Source organism: Marmota flaviventris, chromosome 7 (genome assembly GCF_047511675.1).
Source record: "Marmota flaviventris isolate mMarFla1 chromosome 7, mMarFla1.hap1, whole genome shotgun sequence".
Classification (NCBI taxonomy): Eukaryota; Metazoa; Chordata; class Mammalia; order Rodentia; family Sciuridae; genus Marmota; species Marmota flaviventris.
In genome coordinates, this window is record NC_092504.1 from 32,814,283 (window position 1) to 32,827,035 (window position 12,753).

The 12,753-nt window shown below is 42.1% G+C and overlaps 1 protein-coding gene across 8 annotated transcripts in view; it reads right to left on the reverse strand.

Annotated features, from left to right (window-relative positions):
* The window catches only part of Apbb2 (amyloid beta precursor protein binding family B member 2), a 336,129-nt gene that overhangs the window by 308,698 nt on the left and 14,678 nt on the right, over positions 1 to 12,753 (reverse strand). For 7 of the 8 annotated variants that reach the window (XM_071614247.1, XM_071614250.1, XM_071614249.1 and 4 more), the window contains exon 2: positions 6,367 to 6,439. The exons of the other annotated variant lie outside the window; for it this stretch is intronic. The gene's annotated coding sequence lies outside the window, so the exon portion shown is untranslated. The remainder of the gene's footprint in view (positions 1 to 6,366; positions 6,440 to 12,753) is intronic. 8 annotated transcript variants of the gene reach the window in all.

Below are 12,753 nucleotides of genomic sequence, written 5' to 3' on the forward strand. Positions count from 1 at the left end.
TCAGCCAGAAAAAGAACGAAATCCTGCCTTTTGCGGTAACATGGATGGAACTGGAGATCACTATGTTAAGTGAGAGAAGACAGATACAGGAAGGCAATATCAAGGCTCTCACTCATCTGTGGGGACAGTACATCAATCCCGTAGTAAAACAGAATGGAACCGTGGTCACTAGAGACGGGGAAGGGCAGGGGGTGAGGGATGGGGTGAAGTTCAGTAAGGGGCACCAAAACACAACGGAGGAATCACTTCCAGTTTGTCCTTAGCCCAACAGGATAACTGTCAGTTAAAACAGCCTATGATACACTTCAAGATGACCAGACAGGAGGAGTACGAAATTCCCAACTCATAAAAACGATTAATGGCTAAAGAGATGGAAATGCTTATTATCCTTATTTTGTTATTACACACTGTAGATGTTTATGAATTATCAAAATGTACTGATGAGGATGTACAAGTATTGTCTTAATAAAAAGTTCACACACACACACACGTTTCCTACTTGCTGTGGGTTGAACTGAATCCCCCCAAAACTCATATAGTGAAGTCTTAACCCCTCAGAATATGACCTTATTCAGAAATGGGGTTTTACAGATGTAATTAGTTAAGATGTATCATTTGGGTGGATCCTAACCCAGTCTGACTAATTTCCTGATAAATGGGGAGATCTGGACACAGGCCCACAGGTAGGGAGAACACCAGAACACTTTGCATTCAGCTCTGGAAAGTGATTTAAAATATATATTTCCATGCCATATAGTTGGCTACATATTTAGATCCAAATGAAACAGATCCCTATGTGGTCACAGTACCTCACACCAATCCAATCAAGAATGTGTGACATCCAGCTCTAAAGCAACAATGCTGAGGCTGGGGGGTTGTGTATGTTGGGTTTCTAGAATCACTTTCATCTCTAAGAGAAAAATGTAAAGTCATGTTTGACACCAAAAACAACAACAGAATCATCCCCAAACTGGAGCTATTTTTGCCTTACTGATCTGTAACCACTCCACAAATACTCAAAGACAAATGGATTCAGAACACGGCCTATGTGTTTACAGGACAGGAATGTCTTACATAGATGTACCCAAAATGTTTTATAACCATAAATATGAATCACAGAGTCTTCCCAAGCGGACCTATCTCATTTCATCAGGTTTCTGAAGTTACATCTTTCACTAAATCAGCCTCTGGGCACAAATGCAATAAGATAACATTAATTAAAATGCACAAAGCCATCCAGGAATGGCAAGGAGTATACAACATTTTTTTTTCCAAGAGCAGAAATTGAACTAAAAATAGTAATTGTTATTTTGCCAGAGTAAAAAGCTTGGTCTTACCTACTGCCCGAAGCTACAATTCTCCCAGACTTTCTCAGAGGCAGGATAATAATTAGTATGTTATTCACTCGCCTGGTATGCATCTAACTTTGCAGGGCTGTGTGTGCATGCTCACTCTGCACCCACGTGCTTCAGTTCTCTGATACCAGTTTGCCATTAAACAAACTCCAAGAAGTTCCCAAGTAGAATGTGTTAACCCTTCCGTGACACCAACAATGAAGACTTCAGTAATTCTAAAGAGACCCCCATTATTATCACTGTTGAAATTCAGATCTCCACTTCATTTGGAAATGAATTACTGCAGACCCTGAATAAATCACCATCTTACTATTATTATTAACCAGAATTGCCTTAGTGCTCACATGATCTCCCTGGGTCACAGAACCCCATCAGGTAGGTACTGACTGAGAAACATGCACACTTCCATTGAGGGGATGATGGAGATAGCACTGTGGCCAGAACTGGACTCCAAATCCCATGCATGTGATGGCATCCTGTAGTTCTTTGAGACTTACAAATGTAAACAAATGCTTCAAGTACACAGAAATGAAGAAGCCCATTTTACCACGAAAACTCACAGCCTCTGCACATGCCAGAGAATCACAGGTATCATCAATGTGAGAGCACTGTTTTATATTTTGCCTTTTCGCTAAAGATTATTTCAAGTATTAGCATCCAAATAGCCACAGCATAGAAATGAAATCAGGTCAGAGATGTGCTTCAACTAGAATCTTTTCCTGGTAAAGTGCTGACGTGATAATACAAAACAAATCTCAGGTAATAACGAGCATCAGTTCATCACTTTCCAAATCTACAAATGTAACACCTATCAAAATGGCGGGATTTGAGGTGATTTTCTAAAATTACTTTTTCATACTGTTACATATTGTTGTGCTTTCTACTAAAACCCATACCATTCTAATAACATGAAAAAAGATAACATGGATCTTTTGAGAGAAATAAATAAGAGGAACATGCAATTGTACAAATAGGCTAATATTACCTACAAAATATATATCCAAACGACTCATCCAAGTTCAGAGCCTACATACTTTAAATCATACACAGATAGAATATAACTGAGTTTAACAACCATACACTAGAGGTCAAAATAGGTTTTATATCTCTCACATCCAAAGAATGAGACCCACAGACAACGGAGGGTAAGAGTGGAGCTCCCACAAGAGACAGGGGTCCTACAAGAGTTACCACTTAAAAGCTACTGTCTGGGGTTTGTATGATGTTGCTGGCTGGTGACTTTCAGGGAAGGGGGTTTCTGTATCCAATCAAAGAGAAACACTCGGTGATTATGCACCCCACCACCACCCAATCAGGATATTGACCATATGCTATTCACACTCTGATCACATGGTTGATCATATGCTGGTCACATGATTCATCATGTGTCACTTCTCTTCAGGGACAGGCTCAGGCACATGCCTTCAAGCGCCAATGAAGTTACTGATCACAGGTGCACAGAATCTGCCCCTTATTGAGGTCCCGCACCAGCTGCCTATCACGTCTCAGGCTCCTGCTCTCAGTATGAGCCAAGCCACCAGGTACCATCCATGTCACTCTGAACAAGTTATTCAGTCCCTCAGAGATCCCCATCTCCTCACTTGCAAAAAGAGAATACTGTAATAGTACCTATTTAACATGGTCACTGTAGGAATCAACAGAAAAACATATGCATTTATACATTCCCATACACATTCATAAACTGCAAGAGTTAAGAGATTATTAACAATCAATATTTCTTAAATCTAAACAGAAAGATCCTTAAGTAGATAATACTCTCATTCATTTTTATGACATGAAATCATCTGTTTGCATCTTCGCTTCTTTTATATCCAAATCCTATAGCAAAGGCAGAGTACAAATGGATCTTTATGTTTGTATATGTGTACATTTCTAAATGATATCCCCCACAGAGTAAAAGCCATTACTCTTTAATTCCTTCCAATATATATTCATGCAAAGGAGTTTAGACTTTACATTACAGCCAGTTTTAAATTAGAGTCCCATTCAATTCATATTAAAGTGTCTTTAGTAAATTAGGATAGGAGCTTTTAAGTACATAGCTTTATATTTTAGGGGAATATTCAGAGGCTCACTTGTAGAAATTTCTAGAAAATCTAGAGACAGAAAAACCAATTACAGCCAATTAGCAAGCTTCGTCATCATTAAAGTTGAGGGAGAAAAAATAAAAAGACATCTGGGGAAGGAAAAAAGAGAAAACAGATTCTAGACCCATTTCAGAAGATTGGCCATTCCTGTTACAATCTACCCAGGTAAAGTCAAAGAAAAGAATCTTAAAGAGCTGAAGGTCTCCAGAATGTTTGTATTCCCCCCAATTTATGTTGAAATATGAACCCTCAATGCAACAGTAATAGGAGGTGGGGCTGTGGGGGTGATGAGGTCATGAGAGTGAAGCCCTCATGAATAGGATTAGTGTCTTTATAAAAAAATATCCGAGCCAGGTGCAGTGGCACACACCTGTAATCCCAGTGGCTCGGGAGGCTGATGCAGGAGGATCAAGAGTTCAAAGCCAGTCTCAGCAAAAGTGAGGAGCTAAGCAACTCAGTGAGACCCTGTCTCTGAATAAAATACAAAGCAGGGCTGGGGATGTGGCTCAGTGGTCAAGTGCCCTGAGTTCAATCCCCGGTACCCACTTCCCACAAAAAAATTCTGAGAGCACTTTTGCCACATGAAGACATAGCAAGAAGATGGAAGATGGCCGGCCATCCATGAACTAGAAACCAGGGTCACAGTCTGCCACAATCTTGAGAAGCAAGTGTTACCACCCAGTGACTATGTCACCCAGGCTTTGGCATTTTGCCTCCAGAAGACTAAACAGGTTACTGGCTAAGGAACTGGGCTTAAACTTAAAAAAACAACAACAACAAAAACCTACTTGAGCTCTAGTCTCAAGTCTAACTACATTATAAACTAAAGCCGTTTAACATCAATATTCTTTTCTGGATAGCCAGAGCATATCATTTAAATAATCTTTTTTTTTTTTTTGTCCACCAACTATCTTAACATATTTAAGGAAACGATGACAAAGACTTGGGGAGAAGAAGAAACAGGAGTCACTACACACTGCACGACAGGCCCTCTCAGGCTGTCCCAGGTCTTCTCCCACAAGGCTCACAGCAACCTTTTAAGGTCAGAATTACTGTCTCCTGTCTGTAGATGAAGCCAACTGAGGTGCACGAAGATTAGGTGGCCCGTCCCTGGTCACAGTTAACAGCAGGGCTAGGATTTGCAGCGAGGACTGCAGAGCACCAACACCTCAGTGCCTCCCCTGGACCATAAGCTCTCCAGATGTAAACCCCAGACTCTCCCAGGGCTATTTCCACCAGCCAGCTTCACCGGCTCCTTGCGGAGGCTGCTGGTCTCTGCATCATTACTTCTGCTGGTCTCCTAGGACCCGGCTGGTTGTAGGACTGCTGCTGCAACTACCAAAAATACAGCCCAGCCTGAGGCAGGGTGCAGGAATATGAGGAGGGAGGGAGCCAGAGAGAGCACGACCCAGGCGTGCACATGAAGGTGAGGGTATCTGTGTGTGATGAGTGACAGAGTGACACAAATAAAAACAGGAGAACTAACTACTCTAAGGGGAGCAAAGGGAAAGAAAGCCACAACATCAGAGCACTGTACACATTTCTTTTCTGATGGGCATCAGATACGTGAGTGTCTAGCACGTTAGTTCCTACTTTGGGGATATTTGTATATTTGAAATATTTTGCTGAGAGAAATACATAGATGGACAGATCCCACCACAGACGTATAAACAAACACATCTGAAAGGTTATCCAAACAGCTGACTGTTAACCATGAGATCCCTAAGGAGCAGGAAGAGAGAAGGGGGCCTTTGTACTGAATGCAAAAACAATTCTATATATTGAGAAATAAATAAAAGAAAACCTAAGATATTCTCATAAGTTTTCAGTGGTAATTACTACAGTTTAATGAAAAGATACGATTTACTTGTAGATCTGACCCAGCTGACCACATCTTTGTCTTGAAATACATCTTCGCTTGGTTTCGAAGACATTATGCACCCACCCCAGTGGCCACAGTGGCTCAAGTCTCCTTCACTGGCTCTTCTTCATCTCCCCCATCAACCCCAGCAGGGCTCTTGGGTGGGGTCTCCACCTTCTTCCTCCTATGGAGAGCACCCTGCTCCTGAACTGAGAGCCCTGACTCAGTCCCTCTCTACTGAGCTCCAGACCCACAGACCAACCAGACGGTCAGCATCTCGAGTGCTGAGGTCTAAAGCTGAACTCCCCCTTGAACTCCCCCTCGATTCATCTCAACTCAGCAGCCTCCCACTTCACCTGTTTGACTAAAATCCTCGGGATCCTCCTTGGCTCTTCCCCACCACACTCCACATCCATCAACAAATCTCGTGGGCTCCACTCTGAAAATATACTCTGCACCCATCCCATCCTCCCACACCCATGGCTACCACCCTTGCACACATCCCCTCATCTCTCAAGTCTTCAACGGTCTCCCTGCTGCCGGCACCCTCTTCTCACCATAGCAGCCAAGTGACCCTTGTAAAATGTAAATCTGTCACCCTTGGATGGAACCCTCTGATGGCTTCTCATCTTAATTTAGGTCCAAGCCAAAGCGTCTCAGTGGCCTCACCAGCCCTGCCCGCTGTGTGGCCACCTTCCCCGGCCCTTCTACCTTTTTGAGCAGGCTCCATCTACTTACTCCTCTTTCCCTCTCTCACCCCATGGAATGAGATCCTCCAGCTCCTCCACTACCTCTGCCTGAAGCACCGGCCCTGGAACCCCAGAGGGGTCCTCCCTCACCTCCTACAACTCCTGGCTCAAACACCGCCTTCTCAGTGAAGCCCGCTCCAACCCCTTCCCCATTTAAAATAGGTCCTCTCTTCCCAGCCCACCTGCCCCACCAATCCCACCCCATTTCTCTGCACAGCACTCCATACATGGTACTTCATACTATCAATCATGCAAACTGTACAAAAACTCAGATCTTGACTGTTGGCACCTACGTGGCCCTCAGGAAACAAATGCCGGATGGATAAGTGGATAACCTCTGTCCAGCCACTTCTGATCACCAACTCACTGAAAAAAAAAAAAAAACAACCATGGGGTCAATGTGGCTCAGTTGTAGAGCACTTGCCTAGCACGTGTGAGGCCCTCGGTTCGATCCCCAACACTAGGAAGAAAACAAAAACAAAAGTAATTCATGATCATCATTATGTTGTCCCTGCACTGAACTTCCCAGAACAATTTCTAATTAAGCACCTCCCCAAAAGCCTCATGCTGGCTGGAGCTGCCCTGCAATTAAGAAAGAACTTTTTCTGTTTCCTTTCTGCAAGTTTGAGAAGACCCAGAAGCTCTATTCCAAGTGTTAACAAGTATTTTCTTCAAATGTTGAAATTTCTAGTAATGCTTGCTTTGGTTTTTTTTTGTTTATTTGGGGGGGGGTGCTCTGAATCTTGTCATCAGGAAAATATTTTCCTTTCATAACCAAAAAAAAAAAAAAAATAGTAAGTCACCCCCTTCCCTTCAAAAATAAAAAGAGGTGGAACTGTGGCTGAAATCAGCATTTGCAATCAACACTGAAACGCATGGCCCCGAGAAATCCTGAGGCCACACACCTCCCTGCCCCTCTGAACGCAGCTGGCCCAGTGGCACCAGGCATGACTTTAATTCTTAATTACATGAGTTCAGAACATAGACTGATGACACTGGATAATGTGGAGATGATTAACAACAAACCAAAGCCATCTTTAATTGATCACTTAGAATTACAGGTGGTTCGCCAGATTTAAAAACAACAGCATGTTGGCGCAACATGCTGGCTTATTTTTTTTATTTTGCCTAATCAGCAATCTGTACACAGCTTGGTGCCAATGCTGGGCCCATTTTAATACTTCTTCCCTCTATTTAAACAATGTGCACTGTGTTGTTGTTTTCCCCACCTCCTATTACCAACATTCAAACAGTGAAAGAGTGGAAAAACTGAGGGTGCCGCACTTATCCAGGACCTTAAGAACCATGGACCAAGAAAACTTGGGTGGGGCTCCGAACCCCTGTCTTCTAACAGTAAATACAAGAGGAATAACATTAATTAAAGTCAATATTTTTTTGAGCAGTTACTTTGGCCAAGTACTCATCTACACACTTCAAGTTAGTTTAGTCTAACTTGAAAGCCTATTATCCCTACTTAAAGGATGAAAATGCTGAGGTAGAGAGAGATCAAGAGAGTAACTGAAAGTCACACAGCAGTAAGTGGCAGGATTTAAACCCAAGACCTGTTCCCTTGTACCACTGTAGTCACTGCTAAGTATCTTTTGTATTTTTTTTTTTTTGCTCATATGACATTTCACTAAAGTATAAATAAATAAACCTCTGTTGATTCTTCTATATATTGGATGTGGAAAAGATCTAATTCATGCTTAATTTCTCCATATTTAATAAATACCAAAAGAGGAAGCCAGTCGATATACCAAAAAATTCAAAGTGAAATACGTGCAATCTGCTTACAAACTTATGCTGCTGATTTATCCTGTGCTGCCATCTCTTCCACTAAGGTAACACCTCTGAATTTTAACTGATGAACAATAACTAAATAATATTCTATAACAGGAACCTATAATCATTGATATTTAATTTTTAGAACTCTTACTAAAAGTGCCCATTTCTTTTGAAAGCTGATGATCTAAGCTAACAGTTGAAGATGACATGTAACCTTTAAATTTTTGTCTAGTTTGTTCATCGAGGCTTCTTATCTGTAGGTACTGCATCCCTGGAAAAGAACCCTGTGTGTTTTCATCTTGCTTTTTTGTGGTCCATGATGCTGCTGCAGTGGTCAGTACAATGAAACCAAACTGACAGGGTAGGACTGTTCTGCCATTTTTCTAGCTCTTTGAGTTGCACCTCAAATCTGGGGCTGATCGCTCCACACCTGTTGAACCTGCCTGTGAGGTTCCCACCAACCTTTCCAGCTCTGCGACCATCAGCGATTTCTTATTCACCCATTTTATTGCCTCCACTTCATCAAGACACTGCCCATGAGGACCTGTCATTGCCCCCTTCTCACTATGGATGCTCTTGAGGTCAGCCAGGACAGTGATGTACAACACCATGGCCGTATGGAAGGAGTAACAGCTGTCACGTTTCTGTTAACCTGACAAACATTATCCTTCAAGGGAAAAGATAAATGAAGTACATAATTATTCAAATAAATGGGTGTGATTCAAATGTCTCCTAATGGCAGATTGTCTGTGCTTGCAGAGGTCCAAGCTGTACATTTCTGTGTATTAGCCACACTTTGTCCATCTGTGAATCACATTTACCATGGACTGGCAGACAGTTCTCTCTACGCCAGGGAGGCATCCAGAAATCATACTTTCGCCCTTCAAACAGATTGGGGGAAATTCTTTGGCATGAATAACTGTTAACCAACCCACCAGTCAAAAAGTCTCTTTGCACCGGGTACAGAGGCACATACCTGTAATCCTAAGGGCTCAGGAGGCTGAGGCAGGAGGATCATGAGTTCAAAGCCAGCCTCAGCAACTTACTTACCAAGGCCCTAAGCAATTTAGCGAAACCCTATCTCTAAATGAAATATTTTAAAGGGCTGGGGATGTGACTCAGTGGTTAAGGCTCCTGGGTTCAATCCATGTTACTAAAAAAAGAAAAAACAAAAAGATATCTTTGCAATGACCTTGTGGCCTGCAACTGAGTGAATCCAGGACACCAGCACCACCATGATGCTGAGGAGCATGGCCCAAGCTCCTGAACTCACATTCCAGATGAAAGCATAGCACTGAAGTCCAGGCACACTACAGGACAAGCTGGACAAAGCTGACATTGTGGATTAGTGATATTTCCTAAAATCAAATTCCTGGCCTGAAATTTGATCTCCTTTCTTGTATTTCATTAATTATCCTAACTCAAACAGAAACCTAAGGACTAAAGGTTATTCCAAAGCATAATTCAATCATTTTGGAAGAAACGAAAGGACTTTTTTTTTTAATAAACTTACCTCTAGAAAAAGTCCACAGTTAACATGGAGCAATTGAGCAAGTAAAATTCTATTTTATCAGTATTCTACAATAAAACACAATTTTCAGACTAACATCTTTACAGGACATTTTGAGTCTGCCACTTGTTCTCCCCTGGCTGCTAGAGAGTAGCCTGTATAATAGTACTGAGCACAGTCTCAGGACAGAATACTCAGTGATTACAGAAACACCCGATTTGTTCCAAAAGAAAACATCACAACACTAGTTACACTCTTTAAAAGGACTTATCGCCCTACAGGAGAGCATAGAGATTCTGTTTAAAAAAGCAACCAGAAAGAAAAAAAAAATGCAAAGCAGCAACAATTACAACCAAATACAGTTAGCGCTCCCAACATGATCTTTCTCACAATGATTGGCCCTCACACACTCTGCCGTGATGGGGGATTCCTGATTCTGCAGTCTAGTAGCTTTTTTGTCTTAGGAAAACATCCTCTGTGTGTGTGTGTATGTATGTGTGTGCGCACCTCACACTGAGTGCTTCCCCATAACCTTCCTCCAGCCCAGCACCACCATGTACTCCAGACACAAGCCCATGGGCAACCCTGGTGAGCCTCTACTTCTCCATCTGCATTTGAGAATTAGATTGCATCTACCTCATAGTGGGACTGGGCCAATTGAACAATCCATGCAGGGTATGTGTCACAGTGACAGCTTATCACGGTAAGTACTCAGCTAACATTAAGTTTCATGCTTCCTACCAGATCCTGTTACAGGTGAGAAAAAGAACTTGTTTAGGGATTGTGCTGATCAAATGTGACTCGGGATCAAACCAAATCCTATCAAACTATAACGTGCGGTAGCAAAACACACAGAGCAATTGTCATCCACATCCTCTGAAGATAATAAGAGGGTAACAATCAGAACTAAAACCACACAGTTGAATACAAAGCATATTACAAACCTCTCTCTCCAACAGCCCTTTTTTAAACGGCTACCTTTTTAAATACTTAAATTCTAAATAATATCCAAGTTTTTGATAAAGGATGACCGCTCTCTGTAGCACAATAACAGATGAACTAATTGGGAAGGCTTGCTCAGCCGAATGACCACTCCCACAATAGGAAATAAAGACAGGAACTAAACATCTTGATCGCTACTCTCTGGTGAGCACTTTCCTACTGCCACATTGCACCCTCCCAGTGGCATCCTAGGATCCCTAGAGATGTTTTACAGGTGGAGAAACTATGACTCAGGAAGAAAGCCATGGGACAGTCACCAACATTCGCCTGTCCCAGAGGAACAGATTCAAAACAACATGGACAAAGGGTTAGGCCACCAAGTCACTCGGCTTTGAGGATACAATCCACAGCATAAAGGGGAAAGGTGTCACAGTGTTTGAGGACATCCCAATGAAGATTTGTTTTCACCAAACTAATTCTTCCCCATAGTAGAAGTGAGCAGCATGCACAGCCACAACATGCCCCAACAGAGGTCACACCCAATTCACAATTCCAAAATAGTTTGGATGAATGTGAGTTTTGTGCAAAAGAAAGGTTCTGAAGAGACAGGAACTTGGTGTCACATCCATGAATGGCACCTATCCCTTCCCCAGTTCCTGGGCTCTGTGTCCTCCCCAAAGGGAGCTACAGGCCAGCAGCAGATTGCCCTGGAGCTAGAACATACTCCAGGGGCCTCTGTCCAGGGCATACTAAGTCTTCCTTGGAAGTATAACTGTCTTACCCAATTTGTAAGCATACAATTCAATGGTACTTAGTACATCCACACTGCTGTACAAATGTCACAACCATCTACCTCCTGGTTTTGCCTTCCCCAAATGAAATGAAAACCTGTGCCCATTCACCTGCCACTCACCATCATCCCCAAGAACTGCACTCTACTTGGTCTCTAATCTTAGCTACTCCATGTAAGGGAGTCATACTGCATCTGTACCCCTGTGACTGGCTTATTTCATTTAGCATAATGCCAGCTCTCTCTTATTCCCAATTAGCCTCCTTGAAGAAATACAATCCTAAATGTACATCCTTTAGATGAAATGAAAATGAATGAACAGAATGACCTTTTTCCCTTTTTACTCATTGCTCAAAGGACATAAAAGCACAAAGGAAACTTAGGAAGGAAGAAGAGAAAGTCGATAAAATCATCTATAATCCCACCAAGGAACCATGGCTATTTTCATATCTATCCAGTCTCTCCTAATCTTTGGCTTTATGCAAATAAACAGTTCACAAATATATAACATTATAACATTCACCTGTTAACATCATATCACATTCTTTTTGGGGGGAGGGAGTACCAGGGGTTGAACTCAGGGGCACTGGACCACTGAGCCACATTCCCAGTCCTATTTTGTCTTTTATTTAGAGACAGGATCTCACATTATTGCTTAGCATCTAATGAAAATCCTGTTTTCTTTACTGAAGTAAAAATAATGCCACAAATTAACATTCTAATTAGTCTTTTTTTTAAAACTGGTTTTTCTTGCAATCCACATCTCAATACCAAGAGGAGAAAAAGGAGAAAAATTCAATAAAACTCCACATTTTATTTTTGTTTCTTATTTCTACTTGCAGCTCATAAAATAACAGCAGGGTCTAGAGCTAGTAAAGGAAAATGATTCAAACTGAAATAAAATTCAAGCCAGCAGGAGATGACTTTGATCAGGAGACAATGATACATAAGTCGATGGAATGCAAAACTTCCTTTATTTATTTTAGTTGAAATAACCTCAAGCCCTGGAAAAAAAAAAAGACATTTTTAGAAAATGACACTGACCCAATCGCTAAGTTGCAGAGATATGAGCTGTGGGTGTTAATTCTGTTGTGCCGCTGCTCATATATTTTTTGCTCAAATGACTGAAATATCCTGAATTTGAAGACAGGAGGTTTTTCCCTAGAAATTTTGGGACATGGAGACCCTGTCCATAGTGATGGTATCCCATGTGTTCACTGTTCATGCTAGATTTCCTGTTTCTTTAGGGAGAACACCAAGATAACAGAGTACCTCAATAGGGGGACGCAAGACCAGACAGCTCCATACTCAAAGTCAACATTACAAGAATGAGAGGAGCCTCCAAGGATTCAAAGTCCTGGGCCTCTTCCCAGCACTCCAGGCCTGCTCCCACCTGTGTGGACTATTCCTTGGGTTGTTCTGTCTCCCTCCAGATCCCTCCATCCTCTTCTCAGTAGAGCCCCAAGCCCAAGAGACAGCAGCACAGGATCATCAAGCCCCTCACTTCCCTAGCCTCTGAGCCAAATGGTCTCGTCTAGTCTACCTGTAGTGACTTCATGAGGGACCTAAACGAAACACATCTCAACCAAAAGCAAAGCCAAAATTTTCAAGCGGTGATTAAGATTCCAAAACATCAACAAAAACCCCAGCATA